Source organism: Ornithodoros turicata, chromosome 9 (genome assembly GCF_037126465.1).
Source record: "Ornithodoros turicata isolate Travis chromosome 9, ASM3712646v1, whole genome shotgun sequence".
Classification (NCBI taxonomy): domain Eukaryota; kingdom Metazoa; phylum Arthropoda; class Arachnida; order Ixodida; family Argasidae; genus Ornithodoros; species Ornithodoros turicata.
Window position 1 is genome coordinate 19708758 of NC_088209.1, and position 24786 is coordinate 19733543.

General features: G+C 45.6%; 1 protein-coding gene across 2 annotated transcripts in view; it reads right to left on the bottom strand.

The window, feature by feature from the left end:
• The window catches only part of LOC135368295 (uncharacterized), an 82735-nt gene extending 69118 nt beyond the window's left edge, over nucleotides 1–13617 (bottom strand). For both annotated transcript variants that reach the window (XM_064601476.1, XM_064601477.1), the window contains exon 1: nucleotides 13430–13617. The gene's annotated coding sequence lies outside the window, so the exon portion shown is untranslated. The remainder of the gene's footprint in view (nucleotides 1–13429) is intronic.
• Between the last annotated feature and the right edge of the window lie 11169 nt (nucleotides 13618–24786).

Consider the following 24786-nt stretch of genomic DNA (forward strand, 5'->3'; position numbering starts at 1 on the left):
GTATTGGCATCATCGTCGAAGACCAGCCATATTGGCTGGCTCCCTTTAACGCAACAAACGCACTAGTCTACAACCACCGCAACGCCAACACCCAAAGACGAGCTCACGGCAGGTCTGGGATTGATGTACGTGCTAGATGCCACCTCGCAACAAACCAAAACTCACGGAGAGTTGCTCGTGGGACAGCAGCACGAAGGATATTAGAAGCGGATGACATACCTACCACCAGTTGGATCGAAAGTTACTGCGACGATTGCCGCAAACAAGCAGATGCAGCCTGACCACCGCAACATATCATCAGTGCCAGTTGTCCAAGTTTGCCGGTGTGATGGAAGCTTAACAATAAAAGTTGGTGTGTTGGTGTTGATGTTGAAAATACTAGGGAGAGGTTGAATTCGTCACACGACAAATTCGGCTACTCCCATAAACAGACCCCCGCAGTGTTCGCATCTCCCGCCCCTTATTTCTATACTTTCTATACTTTCTATACCTTCTATATACTTTCTACATCAACATCAACATATTTCTATACTTTCTCTTCTGTTTACCTGTTCCGCAGTTCCTGTCCAGACTTCGTCAGCGCTCACACCTCCATATTCTTCTTTTTCAATCAATCAATATTTCCTCCTGTCCTCGCTTAAAGGAATTATGCCGAAAAATTCCTCTTTCCCCCCCAAGGCCTCCTTCTCTGGTCTCCCTTCAAATCCGCGTACGCGGTGGAGGGAGGCAAACGGGAGCCGGTCCTTCATATTTTGGAGAAGGGCCCCTGGATAACGCGGTCCACCCACGGGTGGGCCGTGCCTTAATTAGAACGCGGGCCTATAAAACGGTCGTCGGGGCAGTATCGCTTGTGGGGCTGTCCCCGGGAAGATTTTTCCTAAAATCCTTCTTCATTTCATTCATTCATTCATTCATTTCAGTTCATTTTTAAGAGTGTATACACTCTTTAAAATGATCTTCACCGCATTACACGTAGTGCGCCAATCATTGCCGCGAACGATAGGGTTATCGCTTTTGATTTGAGGAGGGAGGGAGGCGTACGCCTTTTTGTGGCAATTACCATATATCCAAATTTCCACAAAAAGGCGTACGCCCCCTTCTCTCCTCGAATCAGAAGCGATAACTCTATCATTCGTGGCAGCGTGCTATACAGTGAAGCTCTGTTTTTAGAGTGTATGACTACCATTTGGCGACGACCCGTAAGAGGCGAAGATGATTTTGTGAACGCACCATGACGAGAATGACACGAGGTGTTACGCCGCAGGTGATGATGATGATCGGAGAAAAAAATGAAGATGTGAGCCCGCAGGAAGCGCGGTATGCTACTCCATTGCATGTGGTCCATTGCATCAACGTGATGAGAATGAAATGGATACAGCAACGACAGCCCTGTGCACCTTTGTGCTTCATTAGGGGCATCAATGGTGTTGATCGTGATGATCCCTGTCACGGCCCAAATTGCTCAGCTTTGACACTACGAACCTCCGCTTCGTTCCGACCCACATTGGTGAGCCGGAATAGACAACTTTCACCCACACGTGGTGGTAGGCCCTGCGTGAACCCCTCCATAATGGTGGGTACCCATAGAGGTTATTTCGCAACACACTTCCCATTGATGATGCCAGTGCGTTTGTTATGAAAGAAGCTCGACGTAAGGAGCATTTTACGCTTCCTTCCAACTGTCCGGAATCGATTTTCGCGTTCGTGACCGATCAGTTTGCGAAGGCGGCGACGAACTCGGAGCAGGAAGCAGCCGCCGCCGCTGCCGTCGCTGTGCGCCACCTGCGCTACCCTCAATCCTACGTTGTGTGAGTCATACTGAAGTGCGTATAGCACGTGTCCCATATCGGCATGAATCAGTGCAGAGGGTATCACCGGTAAAGCAACACCAGTGTTTGTGATATTGGTGCAATTTGTCCAAATTTGAAGTTTATTTTCAGCTGAAGATACGAACATCAGATACGTATGAGAAGGAGGACTCGGAGGAAAATAACAGTGATGGCCACTAATTACTTCTACAGTAGTTTAACTATAACTACTAACTACTTTGCGATGGAATAGTTTAACGAGTAGTTCAACTACTTTTCAGGGGAGGTAGTTAAAAGTACTTCTTTAACTACATCTATAACTACTTAACGCTGTCCATCAACACCAATCCCATTCTATAGTGTTCTTGGACACCTAAATATGAATCACAAGCAGTGATAAAAGTGAAGATTTAGTACACATGCACGGCAAAATTGCTCTGCACCTCCGTTCTCAGCAAACAGGTGGCTCAAGGTAAAAGTCGGAAGCACAATCGTGCCGTAAAGCTTGCGGCAAAATCGGAAGTAGTTGGCGCCTGCAGTAACCTAACTACTGGAGTTAACTACTCGAAATAGTAGTTTAACTAGTAGCTGCCACTACATTTCTGCAAGTAGTTGATAACTACTTTTTAACTACAATCAGGTAGTTTAACTACTGGCTATCACTGGACAATAATCTGTCTTGAAGGGTATACTCCCTGTTAACAGAGGACATTGTTACGCAGCATCTCCGTCCTTTTCTTTTCTAACTCTTACCTCTAACTAACTCTGTTGTTGCACAGATTCAAACGAGCAGAAAATGGATGTCAATGATTGCAAAAATCACTGTCGAGCGCTACAGCAGTGGAATTATGTGGTGTACAAAAGAAAACGTCTAATCTTTATTCTAAGCAAACTATTCACACAATGTTTTAACTTGGAAGAAGATTCCAATCTGAAACACTACGAAAAACAAATGACAGCTTACCAAAATTAGTTTTACGGGTATAGATTCGACATTCCTGTTGTTCCTGCACGATCAAAATCTAGTAGCCCAAGTAATGCAGTATCGATGAGATAGAATGAGCATTGACGAAAGTGTAAGTTAAGTCTAATACGCTGCGTTTAATATGGAACTCAATAACGTGAGTCACTTGTGCGTACATTTTGTGCGCACAAAGAACCCTCAGGCAAAACTAGTTCAAAGAGCGACCACTGCGGCGTCACTCATTATCATAGTAAGATCTAAATCGGTGTCAGTTTCCGAGTCTTTACAACACACATCTAGTTTAATCCGCAATATGAAAACGGTGACGATCCGAGGTCCATCATTGGATTGTGTGCATGTGGTCGTAGGTAACTCAGGTAAGTACCTTATTGTATAGACTCCCTAAAATCGATCCCATCATGCATGAATGCCAGCGCCACCGCGTTCACGCGAGCCATGCGATAAGAGATATCGATCAGCCTTTGTTGGCCGTATAAAACACGCAGTCGATTTCGGGGAGGGGGTGGGGGATATGTTTATTATATTAAAAAAAATAGGAGAGAGAGGTTGATTGTTGATTTGGGGAGGGGATATGTTTAATAGAGTGACAAAAAAATAACGGAAATGTCAGCCAGGTTATTGCAAGCTTGCTGTTCCGAAAAAGAAACGGAAAAATAAAACAAAAAGAAAGAAAGAGCAAGGAACTGAGAATAAACAAAAGAAATAAAGGAAAGGAAAAAATGAAAGAAAACAGGCACGCAGTGCAGTGCAGTACAGACACGAAAGAAAGTTCCAAGAATGTCCAGTCAGGGGGCAGACGCTAGCCGTGGTGATGGCCCACTGAGTAGGCCGAGGGACGGGGACCCAGGAGGATGGCCACGGACAATGTGTTGCAGCCCAGCTGTATTAGACGGGGATGGAGGAGTTGACTTGGGTTATACAGTGAACCCTGGTTAATATGACCTCCGATAATCTGAAATGTGTGAGGTCCGCGATACCCGGGAGCGAGCACAGAAATAGAATACATGAGCGCATTAACACAAATTTAGGCACGAAATGGAAAGCGAAAAGGGGAAGTACACTAGCACATGGCACCAGAGGCAACAGTGCAGGATAGTTCAAGTGAGAGAGAGAGAGAGAGAAAAAAAAGAAAGAAGCACGAAAGACAAACGAACCGAGAGCGACGTGAAAATCTGAAGTGATAACGGCATCGTTCTGTGCAATAGTTTGCTTTGAGGGGGTTACCTGGGGAGGTTCTGGTTTTTGTACAGGTTGTTTATTTTTATCTTTTACAGAATTTTTATTAAAAAAGTTACGAGAGCAGCACGGATGTCGTTTTTGGAACTGAGTTATACAGCCAGCCGGACTTCCTGTGGAAGAAAATATCTAACTGCTACACGACTAGTTACTTAAACTTCATTAATTAACTCTTTCAATAGGGAATTTAGGGCGAAACCAAGATTGCAGAACGGGAGGCACCTCTTTGAAATCCATTCTATCTTTTAAAGATTCAGAAACGCGTGCTTTGGTCCACTTTAAAATCCGACGGCGCCCTGCTTTAGAAGTCGTTGGAGTTTTTATTTAAATAATGAGCCCCTCGCACTCACTCACACGGTGTGCGGCTCGTAAGTGGTATCGGACAGATACTTGTAAAAAGAAGAAAGTTATTCGATTGGTGCACCCGCTCGCGAATTATTTAGCCCGGCGATTTAACTGAGACACCCGGTATATGGCGGGCAACATCGATGACGATCTGGGCCACAATCGTTGCACTACAAGCGGGAGTGTACATCATTTCCGATGATGCTGAGGACGATGCAACATTTGCGATATACACATATACTATCCCACACTTCAATTATTACTTCCGCGTCGAAACGGTCACAACGCATCAAGGCTCACGAAGACCCGGTTTCCGCACATTGATGATGACCCATCCATTCAGCACGACAGAAATGTGAGGATCAACGTGCCACATATATTGCATCCATGAGCAACGGAGCGTAACTTCCTTCGGCATTATATAGCAGGCCGAGGAATATAAGCTAAGTGGTGAGAGCCATCTGCTTTTACTTCTTTTCTCGTATACCTGGTGCGAAAATACAACTCACGACATCTCCACAAGATGATCGAGATGGAGAAAAATAGTCAAAAAAAAAAAAAAAGAAGCCTCCGCATGCTCTGTCGTATCTTTTGTATCATCGCTGGAGGAAGCTATAATGGACGATACACGTTGACCTAGAATGTGGGATCGCGGCGTTCTGTGTATATACCAGTCGATGCTGATATCGCCTGTTTAGCCCAAAATAATGCTGGCGTACTGCCCGTGTACGGGAAAGCAATAAATGGTGGTTTGGTGGGAAAAAGAAATAGGAATAAATGGCTCGCATATACGTTGCCCCACTTGCAGCCGCACGCGCAGTTCTACACTCTTAAAAATGAACTTCACTGCATAGCACGCTCCTAGCCAACCATCACCTCGAATGATATCGTTATCTGCCCTGATTTGTTGAAAACGGGGGGCGCACGCCTTTTCTGTGACACTTATGCTGTTCATAATTGTCACAAAAAGGCGTACGCCTCCCGTTTTCAACAAATCAGGGCATATAACGATATCATTCGAGATGATGGTTGGCTAGCAGCGTGCTATGCGGTGAAGTTCATTTTTAAGAGCGTATGGTGTGGAATTTGTTGGAAAGTGTGTGCAAACGTGGATAAAGATGACGTTCTGAAAGTTTGCATACGTGTAGAATATATGAATAGCGAATACATGAAGGGAGCGAATTCAAGATTTTACGGCCACGGCATTTTTGTAATTGGAACGTCTACGACGCGGAAAACGGGAGGCGTACGCCTTTTTTGTGTAATTTATGCTGTTCATAATCGTCACAAAAAGGCGTACGCCTCCCGCTTTCAACAAATCAGGGCAGATAACGATATCATTCGAGATGGCGGTTTGCTAGGAGCGTGCTATGCGGTGAAGTTCACTTTTTTTTAAAGAGAGCACTCTTACAAATGAGAAACGGGAGGAGGAGACTATTTTGTATGCATTGTGCACGTGCATAATTGCACAAAGTGGGCTCCTCGTCCCGTTTTCAACAAATCAGAGACGAAGACGTTGTCATTCGGGATGATGGTTGGTTGGCTAGGAGCGTGCTATGTGGTGAAACTCATTTTTAAGCATGTGCAGTGCAAGAACCTTTCTCTGAACTTTTCCTATCTTCCAGAACGAAAGAATGGATAAGGATCTCCCGGCCCCTGTCCTATTTTTGAAGAACCTTTTAAGTGTAAAAAATACGGACACGCTGCAGAACTTTAAAAACGTTCTTTCTCGAACGGTTATTATTTCTGTTCCCCATGCCGCATGCGTTTCGCGCATGCGCCACATACACACACACACACACACAAAGAAAAAAAGAAACCACTCCAGACGATGCTTCAGAGTATAGCCAACTTCCCAACTTGAAGTTCCTCAAAGATACATGGAAAAGGTTTCCAAGCGACCCCCAGTATTATGGGCGCGCGCTTTTCCGAGGTTTACTGCGAGTATATATGTTGTTTGCTGTCGTGGTTTTATGTGCGAACAACAGCGAAAGCCAATTATAAAGCAATGCGAGCGTCCTTATATCCAACAGCGCTGCTCCTATGTACACGCCCAAGCTGTAAAACGCGATGAGCTTTTGAAAAGTCGTTTGCGGCGGATTATGAAGGTCAATATCTGCGCCGGCCAACGCATAGCGTAAACACACCATCAAGGCGCTCTTAATGGTGGGGCACCTTTAATGGTCCATTTCATCTCCTTCGTGCTCGGTGCTCTAATGGGCAGGAGTAAAACGAAAAGAAGGCATTGTGCAAACGAGTCGAAAGGGCAAGTTATGATATAAAGTAAGGAGTGCTAAAGTGCGGAAATTCCTCCTCGCCCAATGAAAGCTGCCGTTACCTTGACAGTAATGTAAAAGGAACGGGATTCATCCGATGATTTAACCGCGAACGAAACCGTAACTTATGCTTTCCCTCCTCTCTTTCTGAAGAAGGGCGGCAATGTGGAGTGGCAATGTGCCGCCTGTTGTGCGCCTCCTCAAACGGTCTTCCATGCTATGATTGGACAAGTCGCTTGAAGGGACCAATGGCGGGCCGCTAAATTGACGGTTTCCACCGCGTTTAAATCCCCGTTCCTTTTGAATTCCTGTCAGGGTAACGGTATCTTTCATTCCGCGAGGTGAAATTCCTGCACTTTAAATAAGTAGGGGGACCCATTAACGGGCCTTTAATGGAAGATGTGAACCCTTTAATTAAACGCTTGAATCAACCATTTAAACGAATAGGTGCCGCTGGTGCTATAGATTATTTTCGTCGGCTGACTGGTGTAGTACAAATCTTTGTGTAAACCTTAAGGACGAATGGGATATGTCTAGTGAACGTACCGTCATTGAATGCTGGTGAACTGGGTTCGTTGTAAGCAAGCTTTATAGACAATGGTGCACTCTAAGAAGAAAGTGTGTCAAAAGGCGGTAACTTCTATAGTACCACCTAGGTCAACATATAACGTCTGATAAAGGGCGTAAAAGGGCAGTAAAAGCAATTATCATATATCAAAATTACTACGAAAAGGCGTACGCCCCCCTCGCTCGCCGAATCAGAAGCGGTAACCCAATAATTCGTAGGTAGCAGGTAGAACTTTGCAACGTTTTAGGCACATCATATGCGACAAAGTCAGGCGCAGGCCGACTTGCTATTCCTTCAAGAAAAAAGAAAAGACAGAAAGAAAGAAAATAAAAAAAAACACACAAACAAAAGAAGAACAGGGAGGGAGGGATGAGGGGGATCGTATGCTCTGGGCCGACTTCACAGGGAACTGTACCAACATTTGTCTTAAAGCGTATGAGGAAAACCAGGGGAAAATATCCCAGACAGCGCAGCCGGCGCCCAGATTCGGACGCGGGTCACCTACCAGGTTCGAATTCATGCGCCATGCATACTTCGGAGCATAGCACACTCAACACCGAATGATACACATGCCTGTGATTAGCGAGATTTGTTTATGAACAAGAACAAAATTAGGTAACTTAGATCAAAGAGGCTGCGAAGTCTATGTACCCAGCAATGCCAGCGTACCGCTGTCCGCAATATACAAGATGGGCTGTGCAAGGAACCGTTGTGTCTCATCATGACGTGACGCATAAATCGGTTCATTATTTCCACCATCGCGCGCAGGTGACGTAAAGTGTCGTATGAGGCATGTCGCTTCGGTCGCTCCGATAAGCGACCTTGCCTAATTAAATGAACGTAGTTATACGGCGCAGGCCGCCATACAATGGTATCGGACGCACGTCAACTATAGACCTTGGCACAGAAAAATGTGCGAAACGAGCCCAACAGGCTAGCTGTGAATGATGATGCTCTAATGGTGGGAACTCTGTATTTTGAAAATAACCGCGTCGCTTTATTGGTGCGCTAGACGAGATGTATAGGCTCGATTGGAAGAGAGAAATCGTAAGGGAAGAAGCTATACAGCCGCGTTTAAAACGAAGAACGGCAGCTCGGGTGTTGAAGGTGATCTCTATAATAGATTATTATTGTATTAAATAATGAAAATAACTTTTAGAACGTAAGCATGTCCTGAAAAAAAAAAAGACGAATAAAACGTTTCGAAACCATCCCCACTTTTTAATTTAATTATTATCACATGACCATTATCTTCTGACGTACAGCGAAGAAGATCCAACCGCAATGCCGTATAGGTGGAACACGACTATCGAAGAAAAACAGGGTGGGTAAAACTTTTTATTTCTTTTTTCAGGGGAAGGGCAAAGAGGGGGGGAGGGGCTTCCAGGGGGGAAGGGTTCCCGTGCGTGTTCGAGTCCCAGCACTGACCGCGCTATCTGCGTGTTTTCTTGGGCGCAGTTTCCCATACGAAGTGGGGTGCCCAGGGCGCACGATTTCCTCCCAGCCAGCATATGCCTTCGCCTCGCTGGCAAACCGCTGGGGTAAACCCACATCGAGAGAAAGAGGAGCGAAAACAAGAACATCATGCACGTTCGCTTCGACGGTCGTGACTGAGAATCAGCGAGGAGATGCTGAAATGGCTTCTGCTTGTCTTTCCCTTTCAGTTTCGAGGTCCAGTTTCAACTGGACAGCACTTGTCTCTCGCCGAGAGCGTCACGGGGCTCATCGCCGCAAGCGCCTTGGGGATTTTCCGCTTTCACGTGTGCCGCTATTCATTACATTGCTTTTTTTCTGTGGTCGCAGTTTTTCTCTGTTTTTATTTGCATTTGCTTTTCCTCTCTCTCTTTTTTTCTTCTTCCTTTTCTTCATTCCTTCCTTCACTCTTAAAAATGAACTTCACCACATAGCACGCTCCTAGCCAACCACCATCCCGAATGACAACGTTCTCGCCCCTGATTTGTTGAAAACGGGAGGAGGAGCCTATTTTGTGCCGTGCATAATGGCACAAAATAGGCTCCTCCTCCCGTTTTCAACAAATCAGGGGCGAGAACGTTGTCATTCGGGATGGTGGTTGGCTAGGAGCGTGCTATGTGGTGAAGTTCATTTTTAAGTGAGCCCTATCACCACCACCACCACCACCACCTCATTTTTAAGTGTGTTCGACTCTCATCTTTCGCTTTCCTGTCCGTTTACTTTTTGAAGCAACGATACAGCGAACAAAGTTTGACGCTTCTCCAAATTCGTAACCAAAATAATCTTGAAACGTTCCGCTAACAGTACATACTTCCTCGCGCACCAACTGTCAATCCCAATTGACATAGTTCTCTCCCCTTATTTGTTGAAGGCGGGAAGTGTACACCTTTTTTTGTTATTATGCAGTTTAGTTAATTGTCACAAAAGGCGTACGCCCCGCACTTTCCGGAAACCACAAATGACAACGGTATTATTTTTGTACGCCTTTCTGTGACATTAGAGAGTTTTAGTGTACTGTACACTCTAAAAACAAAGGGGGGACGGGGGTAATGGCAGGATAGGCTCGCCGTTGTTGTCCACACAGAAGTGGGCGTCGTCACGACTATAGCAAAAAAAAAAAAAAAAAAACGCAAACAAAACACAAAGAAAGGACGGACGGATGGAAGATAGAGGAGACTGAAGGATGGGGATGTGGTGAGGGTGCACGAGTTCGTCGGGGAGAGCAAAGTATTAGATGGGTCGTTGAGCAAGGCCTGCCTTCTGCAGAAATAGAACTTCACCGCATAGCACGTAGTGCGCCAATCATTGCCGCGAACGATAGGGTTGTCGCTTTTGATTCAAGAAGAGAGGGAGGCGTACGCTTTTTTGTGGCAACTACCATATACCCAAACTGCCACAAAAAGGCGCGCACCCTCCTCTCTCTTCGAGTCGGAAGGGGATAACCCTATCATTCGTGGCAATGGTTGGCGCACAGCGTGCTATGCGGTGAAGCCCGTCTGAAAAATGGACTTCACCACATAGCACACTCCTAGCCAACCATCATCCTGAATAACATCGTTCTCTCCCCCGATTTCTTAAAAAGGGAGATGTACGCCTTTTTGTGACACTTATGCAGGAATGTTAATTGCCGCAAAAAGGCGTACGCCTTGCGCTTTCCACAAATCAAGAGTGATAGAGGTATCACCCTGTACAATAGCTTGCCTTCAGCGTGCTATGTGGTTAAGCCTTGTTCTAGGAGTGTAGATGCACTAGAAGTCTCTAATTAACGAGATTACGCAAGTGTCACAAAAAAAAGCGTACGCCTTCCGGTTTCACAATACCATTCGGGATTATGGTTGTCTAGGAACGTGTTATGCAGCGATGTTCTGTCTCTGAAACGTAGTGTAGCAGCGTCCCTTGGCACTCCCGACCCTGCATTGCAGCAGAGGGAGCACTCTAAAAACAGAACTTCACCGCATAGCACGCTCTGCGCCAACCATTGCCACGAATGATAGGGTTAACGCTTCTGATTCGAGAAGAGAGGGAGGCGTACGCCTTTTTGTGTCAATTATCATGCCCAAATTGACAAAAAAAGGCGTACACCCTCCGCTCTCTTCGAATCAGAAAGGATAACCCTATCATTCGTGGCAATGGTTGGCGCTGCTGTGCGGTGAAGTTCAATTTTTAGAGCGTGCAAGGACCTGCCTTCCCATCTCCACGGTCCCGGCCTTTAAACAAGCCTCCGACATCCACACCGACCATTCCTTTTCCACGACTAAATAGAAGAACTGCATTCTCGTCGAAGGTAATAAGCTTTTTCGCAAACTTTCGCGCTGTACTCACTTCCTCGTCGGTGAGAGAGAAAGACGCAGTTAGCGAACTGTTTCTCATCGTTCTCGAGTGAAGCGTCTCAGCTGTGATGGGGGAAGAAGCATGGAGGCGGTTGCATTCCAGAACGGGCAGTCGCGTGCAGACTGGCCTCGAGGGCTCCACTTTCCCCTCTGACGACGACAGGGAGCAAACAGACGGGCTCCTACGTGGTATACGACATCCATTCGCCGCTCTTCCATCGCAAATATTCGCTACTTCGACGCGCGGTCGTTAACACCACCAGCGCCACCACCGTACGGCACCGTGAAGTAATGCGAATCCGACGTTCCTTATAGTTTCGCTTTTTATTTTGCTACTCGGCCTCGCTGGCACAGTTAGTGACATATCCGCCTGCTGGTACCAAGGCTAGGGGTTGGATCCCGGCAGAGGATGCCAGCAACTTGCACTCTAAGAAAAAGAAGTGTGAAAAGGTGATAACTTCTATAGTTGCCACCTAGGTCAACATAACGCCTGATAAAGGGTGTAAAGGTTTTTAAAAGCAATTATCATATGTCCAAATTGCTACAAAAAAGACGTACACTCTTAGAAATTAACTTCTCCGCATAGCACGCTCCTAGTCAACCGTCATCTCGAGTGATATCGTTATCTGCCCTCACTTAATGAAAACGGAAGGCGTACGCCTTTTTGTGATAATTATGAACAGTATAAGTGTCACAAAAAGGCGTACGCCTCCCGTTCTCAACAAATGAAGGCAGATAACGATATCATGCGAGATGATGGTTGGCTAGGAGCGTGCTATGCGGTGAAGCTCATTTTTAAGAGTGTTTAATGTAGGTACAGTTATCGCTCCTGATTTGAGGAGAGGGTGCAGGGGCGTACATCCCTCCATTTTCAACGAATCAGGAAAGATATCATTGTGAATTGCTGTTGATGCAGTTGAGCATGTCATGCAGTGAAGAAAGACGTATAATGATAGTGACTCTCATCACTTTCCGGCATCGATTGGCTACTGATTAAATAATAAAAACAAGCGTAACGATATAAATAATGTAAGCTAAAGAAGCGCAATGATTAAATCGTGGCAATAAACTAAGTAATACAGTAGGTTAATTAAGAACGGAACTGATCCAATTCATGTCCGATCCGCTCTGCCAGGCGGCACCGTCATACTCGAACACAGCTCACCTGAATGTTGCTGCAGCTTTTTTCGCTAAGACCCAAATAAGGTGCAACAAACCTGTTGGTGTTTTTATAGAACGCTATGACTCTTCTTGGAATTCTTCACAAGTTTTAGTGAGCGATAGCACTCGCCATTCTCCGCACGACGCGGCCTTTGAAGGCATAAGATGCGCGGGCTATTTTTCACCTCCTTATGCACATAATAGTAGGGTGAATACCTTTAAATGGTCACGCACCGCCCGCTTATAGCGTTAGCGAAAATCAAAAGACAATCACCCTGTGTGCGCTCCGAACGGGGTCCGCCCCGATGCTTTCCATAGCTTCCTCTCACGCGACCTCCTGTTGCTACCATTGAGATTCACCTTCAAAGAACAACTGCTCGCATCTGGTGTACGCGCTCAATCGGCGTTGTATAGGTGACGTGCCGTACTTGGTTAAAATCTGAGTATCGCCGCGAAGGTCGAACAGTTATTAATGTAACGAATGATTCTCTGCGCAGAGATGGATCATCGAATACACCACGCGACACAGCAGTGGACGTAGCCGGGGGAGGGGGGTTGGGGGTTCAAACCTCAAGAATTTATTCCTTTGGTAAGTGCATTCGGAAAAGGGAAAACGGGGATGAAATGCTCCTCTCGAAGTTTCCACGGAACCGCTCCCAAAATGTTATTCTGGATAAGCTACGGCGACACAGGCTTTTATTTACTTATTGATTGATTGATCTATACATAGTGCAGCCATTTTGACTATGGCAGGAACATACGTACATATGCCAAAAATTATCAAAAGAAAGTTCCCTAGATTGAACCAGGAAAACAGTTCCATTTGAACAATCATGCGTGTAACATTGTTGTTGTAACATGCATGTAACATTGCTAATACTGGGAAGGCATAAAAGTTTCGAAGCAGCTGCAGCGACTGTTAACAATAATCCACTCAACTGGATGTGTGCGCAAACAACCTGTCAGCATTGCTGCACAAATGACATTAAAGTGTTTGTTCTGTGCACACCTGTACGTCTTCCCTTTTCATTGGTTGATTACTCATAAGAGACAATCACTTCTAAATCGTCTAGAGACTGTAACAGTGTCCTAAACATACGTTTCCTTAGCACATTGCGTGTTGTAAAGATGTTATAGCGATATACGATGCTGTCGTCGTCAACATCGGGGCACCGTGCGCTTGCGAAAAACGCCCATCTGGCTCTCTCTCTCGCATTCTTTAACATGCACGAAACATCCAAACTCACCCAACACGGGCGAATACAGGTGACCGTCGCTGCCCGTCTTCGCACAGCAGAAAAAAAAACAAAACAATCACAGCACGAAGAAAAAACACGTGAACACTCGATGAAGGTTCGCTCAATATCCAGAAGAGAGGCAACGCAAAAACAGGCACGCATGCAACTACAGACACCGCGCGACTGCCCGCAGCGACTTCGTCTCTGACAGGTGCACTCAGGGAGAGGGGAACCGAAGTTGAGAGAGAGGAATGCGGGTGAGAGTCGATCTCTTCCCCGACCGCTGATGGTTAGGCTTCGCCGCCGTGCCGCGTTTTCGAACCGCCTAATTACCGCTGCCTTTTGCAAACGACGATGGTGCTTAATTAAATCAAGAAGGTATCTTGCGCGCATTTATTAACGTGACTATCGCGCGATAACGAGCAAACAAAAACGCCATGAGTTGGACGCAGAGGACGGATCAGTGCTGAGGGGGGCGGGGGGGGGGGGGGGGGGGGGGGGGCAAACGGGGTTAAGTGCAGTTGAACGGGCTCGTTTGCATATTAATATCGCAGTCTTTTATCAACGAGCACGAAGCAGATGCGATTAAACTTTCTTGTTTGTGACAGGACATGAATTTACTGTCGAGGATGACTGTAGCTGGTTCACTCCTGGCCGATATGAGGTGAAACATTTTATGAGTCGAAAGAACACCAATCGAGAAAAAAAAACATCTTTAGGTGAACACTTGGTAAGGCAATTGCAGCTGCTGTTCCTTGAATGACGCCAACGAAAAATGTACAGCGTACATGCGTATACGTATGCACTGTGCATGCATGTGCTGATAGTGAATTGCTGTAGGGTATGCGAATTAGAAAAGAAACAAAATCCAGGAGCGTTACTTATCCCCCTTTTTCAATATAACACCGCGTGCACAGGCTTTTAGAGTAGGGGGAAAAACACACACACAATAATTTTTGCGAGTCATTCCTTAATCAACAATATAGGGATAGGATATGTGGATTCAAATCACTTGTGTCTGGTGGAGCGACCACGATCGGGATCATTGTGCCGCTCAGTAACAACAACAACAACAACAACAGGTAAATTAATGATGATGAATGCGGGCCGCTCAGTAAGCTCCACTCTGCAGTACCCCCGACAAACGACCATCCAAGGTAGCGACAGATTTGTGTGAAAGGACATGCCTCTCAAAGTCGAAGTTGTGGTTCCTATCCACATCGGATCAAGCTTGTATGGCAAAACAACAACAACTTTATTGCAAGATGATGAATGGGAAGTTTCATCGCCAGGGGCGATACTCTACCCCATTGCTGATGGTGATGCGGGGAATGAAATAATGAGCCCCTTCGCAATAAGGATCGAAGTCCTATGGTATCCAGAAAGGTAAGGAGAGCTTGAAGGGCAGAGCGTTGGTGGGCTGGATGTGGCCAGGGACCAAGCAATTTTGCGAGCGACATGGGGCGAGAGTCTAGCTCGTTAAGGGATCCGGAGAGTACGGTTCGGGAAGGTTGGTAGTTGGGCAATGGAGAAGAATGTGCTCTAAATCTTCTACAGCACCGCCGTGACTGCATTGTGGAGAGTCAACTTGTCTCAAGTGGTAACGCCACTGCGCTGTAGAAGCCGCATCGAGGCGCATTCGATGAACTAATGATGAATTGTATGAGTGTGTAGAATAGGAGCCTGATATAGCCGTGCGTTCCAATGACAAACGTGCATTTCTCCTTTCTTCCTGTAGCAGTGGCAATCTGGGAAATCTGGGAGTGTGAAAACTTTGAATCAAGTACGGTCAACACAAGTGATGAAAAGATAAAAACGCCGAAAACTACTGTTTATTAGCGTACAAGCTTTCATGCAATGGTCCGCGATTGTATGCTATTCGCGATTGTACGATTGTCTTTTCCCTTCCTCAGTAGCAGGTGAATAAATCGCAACACGGTTCTGAATGTTCTTTAGCAGGTGCATACTGGTGTTCAGATATCATTGCAGCAAAAATACTAAAACGGGCATAAGTCGGCTTACCCTCCTGCAGCAGAAATACTAAAAATGGGATAAGTCGACCTATCCCATCACATTAAGAGAAGCCAGGCACAGTAATATTTCCTGCTATACCGATTTATAGAGTTCTCCCTTCCAACTTCTTTTGAGAGCAGCACCATACGAGACATCTCGTTCCATCCGTATCCTATCGCGGCGACTGATACAATGATGCAGACATTTGTTTGTATCTATCGATTATCGACATTTTCCCCACTCAGCCAATCATCATCAAAATAAAGTAGTTTTTCTTCCCGATCGGTGTCATCGGAAGCTCGAAAAATATCGACATTCTATCGGTGTCCGGGTCGGTTCAAACAGTGACAGTTTTATCGATTTGCGCGCCTGCGCAAACTTTTATCGATACAGAATGTCCGTATTTTTTTATCGATAAATTTTGATATTTTTCTCGGGAATATCTATATTCATACTGATAAAGTATCAATATTTCGTGTTCGTTTGGTGGGAGAAAAAATAGAATGGAGAACGTGGTGCCCAAGTAGAGCGTCAGCTACTCCAGTACCTGGAACGGGAGAGTAGAAGAAGATAAGGGAATGATACCTGTGAGGTGCTACGAACGATATCTGAATCCATGTTCATCTATATTTTATTTCAGATATTCATACTTAGCTATATTCTGTATATTGTTGCACCATACCACAGTCCGGGAAATTACGGAAGTGTATATTATTCGAGAGAAACATTGCAAACGCTAGCCGCAACTGAAACGATTTAGAGAAATATTTGGAGTTCACAATATCAGTAACAACGGCATTCAAACAACACAAGGGTAATGCCCTTGTCAAGCAGCCTCGTGCTGCTTTTTAGCTTCCCCCTGATTGTATTCTTTATGTGGAAGTTGCAATAAAGCGTCGTTTATCGTTATCGTTATCAAACGCTATTACTTCCCTGGACGTATACCGTTGTTGATGTGTCCCGCAAGACTGTTCCTTCTCCTTCTCCATCTTCCTTCTTCGCGTGCTCCCACTAATGGTCACTTTTTACGTAGGCGTTTCCGTATAGTCGGAGGCGCGCGAGGGATGTGGCTTTGGAACGAGCGTCGCGTGGGCGGCGGTCAGGCGAACTCTGGCTAATCTTCCTTCATCCATTCTATAGTATTTGAACGGAATAACGTATGGGAAGCCATTAAACCATGCCACCTTGACCCTTCTTGAACTTTCCACTTTCTATATAGAGGGCGTCTGTTTTTTTATTCGATACTGATTTCTTTTTCTTTCCTTTTATTTTTAATCAAAAGCTATGAGAGCAACACAGTTGTCGATTTTGCAGGTGGCTTATAATAGGACCGGGCCAATCGAATCCGCGTATATTCGAATCTTCGAGTCCCAGGCAGGGATTTCGCGATTCGGGAATGCGAATCCCAGTGCCCAAAACGGCGAATCGAACCTTTCGAATCCACCAACTACGTTTGTTTGTTTCTTTTTAAAATTGGCGCTTCCGGAGTCCGCCGAAAGCCTCATTGGCCGGCGGGCACCGGGACGCGACAAAACCACGGCGCAACGCTCCGATATTACAAAGATAATATTACAATGATATAAAAGTAACATGGTCTTGAAAGAAGGATGTCACTGAAGAGGTTTGCCAGCTGTAGGACTGGAATCCTTCGAGCCCTCTTTCGAGTCCTATACAGCTGGCTAACTTCTTCAGTGACTTCCTTCTTTCATTGTTCTTAGGCACTTGAGGCTTGTGTGTTGTCCTTTCTTCTGTGTTCCAGCCTCAGAACATCAATTTCCATCGTAACATAGTTTTGCTTTTTATTGTTTCTTAGTTTTATGGAAAGAATTCAGACTCGAAAATTAATGTATTTCCTGTATAGTCGAAGATCAACATGTTAACTAAGTTGTATTTAAGAATGAGCACATGGGTACGTTTTCTCCTGAAAGCGAACTATTATTTAATTTTTTTTTTCATTAAACAAAGTATCAAAATCTGCCTCACAACACTTTCCAGTAGAAGTGTTTTTTCTCCTGGCTTTTCAAATCCCTTTTTTAATAAAGGATTCGAAAGATTCGAGATTCGCATAAGATTCGTGGGGTTTCTCAGAACCTTTCCTTGATTCGGATTTGGATTTGGCATAACTCTGGATTCGTCCCATCTCATGGTCGAGTGGGTAAAAGGAGCCGCAGCTCGTTGGCGGTAGCCGGGAGTAAAAATCGGGGGGAGGGGGATATATTTATTAGAACAAAGGAAAAAACACAATGAATTAAACGTCAGAACGGGACGTCCGCTTGCTATTCCACAACGAAAAAAAGCAAAATAAACAAAAGAAGAATAAAATAAATTAATAAAAAGGAACAGAAAATAATTTGGAAATAAAGGATAAACTAACAAACGCTGAAAGAAGGATGAGAGAGATTAAAGACAGTGATGACTTTTAAAAAACACCGGGACTGGTGTGTAGACCAAGGGGAGAGAGAGATACACGATGACGATGATATGGGGATGTCCACGCATGTGTGGGAAAAATAACAGTTGACGCTTCGAGCGATCGCTCTTCATCAGAAAAAAAAAGTAGAAGAAGAAGAGGACAGGATACTAGTGTCGGATGTAGTGACGAAGGTCATGCTGAACTGAGGCTGCAAGGTGGTGGGTTCGAGTCCTCTATCGCCGGCCGTGGTGGCTGAGGTTTTCCCCGGGTTTTTTCCGACAGACTTTTCAGGCGAATGTACACTCCAGAACGAAGCTTCACCACATAGCACGCTGAAGGACGACCACTGTACAGAGTGACACCTCTGTCACTCTTGATTTGTGGGAAGCGCGGCGCGTACGCCTTTTTATGACAATTAACATTTCTGCATAAGTGTCATCAAAACGCGTACGCCTCCCGTTTTCAACAAATCGGGGGGGGGGGGGGGGGAACGATGGCACTCGGGATAATGGTTTGCTAGGAACGTGCTACGCAGTGAAGTTCATTTTTAAGAGTGTAGGCACAGTTCCTCTGAAGTCGCCCCTCATACTAACCCCCCCCTGTCCCCCATTCCATCCTCTTGCCCTCTCTCCATCTGTGCACGTCTGTACGCCGCACTTAAGCGACTAAGTTAATTGTCACAAAAGGGCGTTCGCCCCGCGCTGGGAGTGATAACGGTATCATTCTACGCAATGGTTGACCTACAGCGTGTTGTACGGTGAAGTTCTGGGTAGTTCCCCGCGAAGTCGGCCCGGGACGCCCCCCCCCCCCCCCCCCCCCCCCCGCTGCGACAGTCGTGAGTGACGTTGCCTGCCCGAGCGTGGCCGGCTATTCACTCTACAAAACAGAGCTTCACGGCAGTGCACGCTCCTGGCCAACCATCATCCCGTCTGACAACGTTCTGTCTCCTGATTTCGTGACCACGGAGGGCGTACGCCATTTTCGTGCAAATTATGAACTGCATAATGCCACACACACACACATAAAGAAACGATACCACGAAAAGGGGGGGGGGGAGATGACAGAATCGGCTTACCGTTGTTAGCCGCACAGAAGTGGGCATCGTCAAGACTATTAGAAGAACAGGATGAAGGATGAAGGCTGCAGATGCGTAGAGGGTGCGTGAGTCTGTTGGGGAATGCGAAGGGCTAGAAGAGTCGTTTTGCAAACGATGCCACAAAAATGCCGTACGCCCCCATTTTAAACCAAATCATGGGAAAGAACGATATCACTGGGGATGATGGTGGGCTACAACCTAAAAACAGAGCTTCACCGCAATATATCCAAATTCACACAAAGAGGCGTACGCCCCCACCCCCCTCTCTGTTCGAATCAGAAGCGACAAATCTATCAGTGGCGGCAATGGTTGGCGCACAGCGTGCTATGTGGTGAAGTTCATTTTTAAGCGTGTACGGTAAGCAGTTTCACTACCACTCCCACCACTCCCATGTGTTTCAAGAGTGTAGGGCGGGTCGCGGGCATTGTGTACAGGAGATTATGTCACTACGAGACGACCAATTACCGACTCATTAATCATATTTCATCACAATTATAATGGAATGCGCACGTACTTCTGAGATATCCATCGCCAGGTTCCGCCGTCGAATTCCGCCGAAACCGCGAAACAAAACTCAAAATGAAAACCATGGTGCACCGGAAGGACAACCCACGAAATGAGGAAGGCGGCTTCAACGCACAACTGGTGTGTTGAAAATAGTGGTGGTGAAGCGATGTGCACTCTAAAAACAGAAATTCACCACATAGCACGGTGAAGACCAACCATTGCTCATATACGTTTATCACTCCCGATTTCTGGAAAGCGTGGGGCGTACGCCTTTTTTGGAACTGCATAAATGTTCGCAAAAAGACGTACGTCTCCCGTTTTTAATCAATCAGGGGGCAGAACGATGTCATTCGGGATGGTGATTGGCTCACAGCGTACTATGTGGTGAAGTTCTGTTGTCCACCGCCACCATAAACCGCCATTTCTTTTTAGAGTGTGCACTCTAAAAACATAACTTCACCGCATAGCACGTAGTGCGCCAATCATTGCCGCGAACGATAGGGTTATCGCTTTTGATTCGAGGAGAGACGGAGGCGTACGCCTTTTTGTGACAGTTACCATATACACAGATTGCCATATACACAAATTGTCACAAAAAGGCGTACGCACCCTTCTCTCCTCGAATCGGAAGCGATAACCCTACAATCCGTGTCATTGGTTGGCGCACAGCGTGCTATGCGGTGAAGCTCTGTTTTTAGATGAACCGCCTAATCTACACTCTTAAAAATGAACTTCGACGCATAGCAGGCTCCTAGCCAACCACTATTTCGAATGATATCGTTATCTGCCATGATTTATTGAAAACGGGAGGCGTACGCCTTTTTTGTGACACTTATGCTCTTCATAAGTGTCACAAAAAAGGCTTACGCCTCCAGTTTTCAACAAATCAGGGGAGATAACGATATCATTCGAGAGGATGATTGGTTAGGAGCATGCTATATACGGTGAAGTTCATTTTTAAGAGTGTAGGCGCCATAAAAAGTCGTGAGCACGTTACCCGCTGAAGTTCTGTTACAAGAGTGTGGACAAACTTGTTCACCTTTCGTGTGTCGTTGGGTTGAGGTCATCGGTTCCAGCGGACCAAATGTCGTTTTTGGTCGCGGTCATCAGCTTCCTAATCTTCGGAGTATCTGTATAGTACCCATCGCAGTGGACGCCTTGATTTCCAACAGCGATAGCAGAAAGTAAGCGGGTACTTTATTACGGTGTAACTGCTATTGGATAAGTCTCTGACGCGATACAGTCCCCGGAATGTACGGGTGAGCATGATCGGAGTCTTTCGAAAGTCCTCCCTCCGCATATCAAAGGAACTGCCCTTGCGGCATCACATCTCCTCTTTTGATGCGCAAGTCGAGCATAATCCTAGCTGCGTGACGTCTGTCTTCATCTGTGGTGGTGGTGGTGGTGGCGGTGGTGGTGTGTTTGTTGGGAGGGGGGGGGATATGTTTAATGCGAAGAAAAAAGAGAAGGGAAAGGTTAGCCATGATGTAGGCTTGCTATTTCCAAAAGCTAATAAACAAACGAAAGAAGATAAAAGCAAGAGAGACACAGAAAATTATGGAAAAATACAGAAAAAAAACAGCTCCTTCACTAATCGTTGTGCTTCGTCTGTCTGTCTGTATTTACGTTTTTCTGACGCGATTACCTCGCTCTGTTGTTCTTATTAAGCTGTGTTGTTGTTGTACATGTTTGGTTGAAAAGTTGTGCTTTATTAAACAAAACTAGCCATTTTTGTGATGCGACATTGTCTGCAGCATCGGCAAGTACACTCCGAACACAGATGGTGGTGGTGATGCAGCTTGCCATTGTAACGCCACCGCCATACTATCTAAAACAGATGGTGGAGGTGGTGATGGTGACGGAACTGCTTGTCGTATAGTGTCCCACGCTTAGGCGAGCAACGCCGCAACTAAAATAGCGAACTTTACACGCAAAACACGCTCGATCAGAATGGTATCGTTCTATTGATTTCTTGAAGGTGGGAGGCGTACGCTGTTTTGCGACAACTTGCCTCAAGATCGATGCACTCTAAAAGCAGAACTTGAACGCACAGCACGCTGTGCGCAAACCATTGCCATGAGTCAATAGGGTCGTCGCTTCTGATTCGAAGAGATGGGGGCGTACGTCTTTTTGTGTCATTTTGAATTTATAGGACAACATATATCTTGAATATAAAATCATTTTGAATCTATAGGATTGACACAAAAAGGCGGACGCACCGTCTCTCTTCGAATCCCAAGCAATAAACCTATCATTCGTGGCGATGGTTGGCGTACACTCTTAAGAATGATGGTGGTGGTGGTGATGCTGCTGAAAGGGCGCTTATAAATGAACTTCACCATATAGCACACTCCCAGTCAAACATCATCCCGACTGAGATCGTTCTCTCCCTTGATTTGCTGAAAACAGGTGCGTACGCCATTGTTATGGCATTATGCAGTTCATAACTGCCATAAAAATGACGTACGGCACCCGTTTTCATCAAATCAAGGGACAACACGTTGTCACTTGGGATGATGCGCCCTTAAAAATGAACTTCACCACATAGCACGCTCCTATATATAGTGAGGGTCCATGATATGGACCATATCATCCCGAGTGACACCGTTTCCCCCCTGATTTGCATCATGATTCGCCCCATTTTTGTGGCATCATGCTGTTTATAATTGCCACAAAACGGCGTACGCCCCACGTTTTCATAAAATGAAAAGAGAGAACGTTGTCATTCGGGGTGATGGTTTCCTAGGAGCGTGCTATGCGGTGAAGCTCTGTCTTTACAGAGTTGTTGGCCACACTCTTAAAAATGAACTTCACAACATAGCACGCTCCTAGCCAACCATCATTTCAAATGATGTCGTTATCTGCCCTGATATGTTGAAAACGGGAGGCGTACGCCTTTTTGTGACACTTATGCTGTTCATAATTGTCACAAAAAAGGCGTACGCCTCCCGTTTTCAACAAATCAGGGTAGATAACGACATCATTCGAGATGATGGTTGGCTAGGAGCGTGCTATGCGGTGAAGTTCATTTTTAAGAGTGTAGGAGCGTGCCGCGGTGAGGTTCCGTTTTTCGATAATATCATTAACAAACGCAGACATGTGTTGCTCTTGTTATCACGGAAACGTGTTACTTGACTGGCTCAGTGAGGATCTATAGGCGGAGGGGAGATATGTTGAGCTAACATACTCTGTTAAAACAGAACTTCACCACATAGCACGCTCATAGCCAACCATCATTCCGAATGATATCATTCTGTGTATTGATTTGTTGAAAATGGGAGGAGGCGCTTATCTCGGACAGATTATCTTGTCCCAGATAGGCGCCTCCTCCCTGTTTTGAACAAATCATGACAAAGAATGATATTAGTCGGAATGGTGGTTGGCTAGGAGCGTGCTATGTGGTGAAGTTCTGTCTTAACAGTGTAGAGATCAGGATCGAAGATAGTTCATCACGGTTTGCCACGATAAGGGAGCGGATTTTTAGGCACTGACAGGTAGCGCTCTTCGTCGCAAAAATTGTTCTTTAGCGAACCAACCTTCAGAATCTTATCGTTTTATCTTCCGATTGGAAGGAAAGTTGATGCATAAAAAGGTGTGCGCGCCCTTTCTCAGCTTATCGGGAGACAGCGCGATATCCAGCGATGATATGATTGGCATACTACGTGCTATGCGGTCAAGAGCGCGCCCTGCTGGTGCCTAAAAATCCGCTCTCTAGTCATGGTGACAGATGGATAAGCCTGGAGGCGGTGATAGGCGATGTTCACTAAGGCGATCCTGATTAGCATAATAGTGGGCGACGAGCGGTTACGTGTCGGTGTGGGTTGAGACCATTGGCATCGAGGGCACGACACAATCCGAGCCAGCTGTACATAGTGATAGATGATTTTCTTCAGAGCGCTTCGTCACTAAGTGCTTCCAAGTTGCGAATGATAATTTTCTTCCGCAGTTTTTGTCCCTGGCCACTAGCAAGATATGAGAAGCCGTCACTTCACTGAATACCACATTGGTCATACATAGCAGGTGTCTACTGCACAGGTTAGTTTATACAGGGTGTTTCACCTAAAGTGATAAAAAAATTCTAACTGGCGACGTACTCGCCGGAGGATCTTGTGGGACTTTTGGAAATTACCTTCTGTTTCCGCCATTTAGGAAGGCTTTGGACAATTTTTAATTGAGGGAAATTTAATATTTTCAATTGAACTTTGAAAATTGCCAAGCGAACCTCACTATTATTTTTTTTTACAGAAATATGAAGTCCTGCACGGAAAGCCGCGGCCTCAACAAAAATGATGCACGGTATCGCAACCGAAATGGTTAAAAAAAATAGTAACAATTCCGCTTTAGCCCCGCCTGCTCGATTGTCACAAAGAAGAGCACACGGAAGGTGCGGGGAGAGGAGGAAGCGTTCCCGCCTCTTGTTCTACCTTTCTTTCCCCCGCTTTGACCTTGATGCTGGTGACAACCGTTTAATCACAAAGAAAACAAAACAACCGTCTTGTCACAAAGACGGCAAAACAAATGAAGAACAGGACACTTCCTCTTCTAGACGCACATTTCGCCCGCGTTTCTTTGCGACAATCAAGCAGGCGGGGCAAAAACAGAATTTTTTCTAATTTTTTTTTTTCGACTATTTCTGCTGTGATACTGTGCATAGTTTTTGTTCGGTCTGCGGTTATTCGTGAAGGGCTTCATATTTCTGTAAAAGAAAGTGAGGTTCGTTTGGCAATTTTCAAAGTTCAATTGAAAATATTAAATTTCCCTCAATTAAAAATTGTCCAAGTCCTTCCTAAACGGCGGCAAAAGTTTCCAGAAGGTAATTTCCGAAAGTCCCACAATCCTCCGTCGAGTACGTCGCCAATTAGAATTTTTTTTTATCACGTTAGCTGAAACACCCTGTACGTAGCGATGACAGAGACGGCATAGATAGGTGAAGAACGTGAGGTGTGCAAATATTGCTCCAAAAGGTGCGATGCGAACCCGTAGCTATAATGACCATGACAGTGAGCAGAAGATTGGAAGCGATGTAATGCACGTCATGGTTGCTATTTCGCCGGTCTTTTCATCTTTGTATCGTTCTGGTCTGCCCGCTGTATGGTCAGAGCCCAGGCGTAGCAGGCCCTGAGAACGGCAAAGGTCATGACATTTCACACTTAAAAGGTAACAAGAACAACAACAAACAGATGTATCGACGGTGACTGAGGAAATATTTTCACTTCTTTTTTTCTCACTACGTACCCCAGCACAGGGCAAATGGTTCCGTGAACTGAGCTTTATTGTATGGCGGACTCTGAAAATTCCACTTTAACGACTGCCACCTTCTGTCGTTTTTCTTCTTCT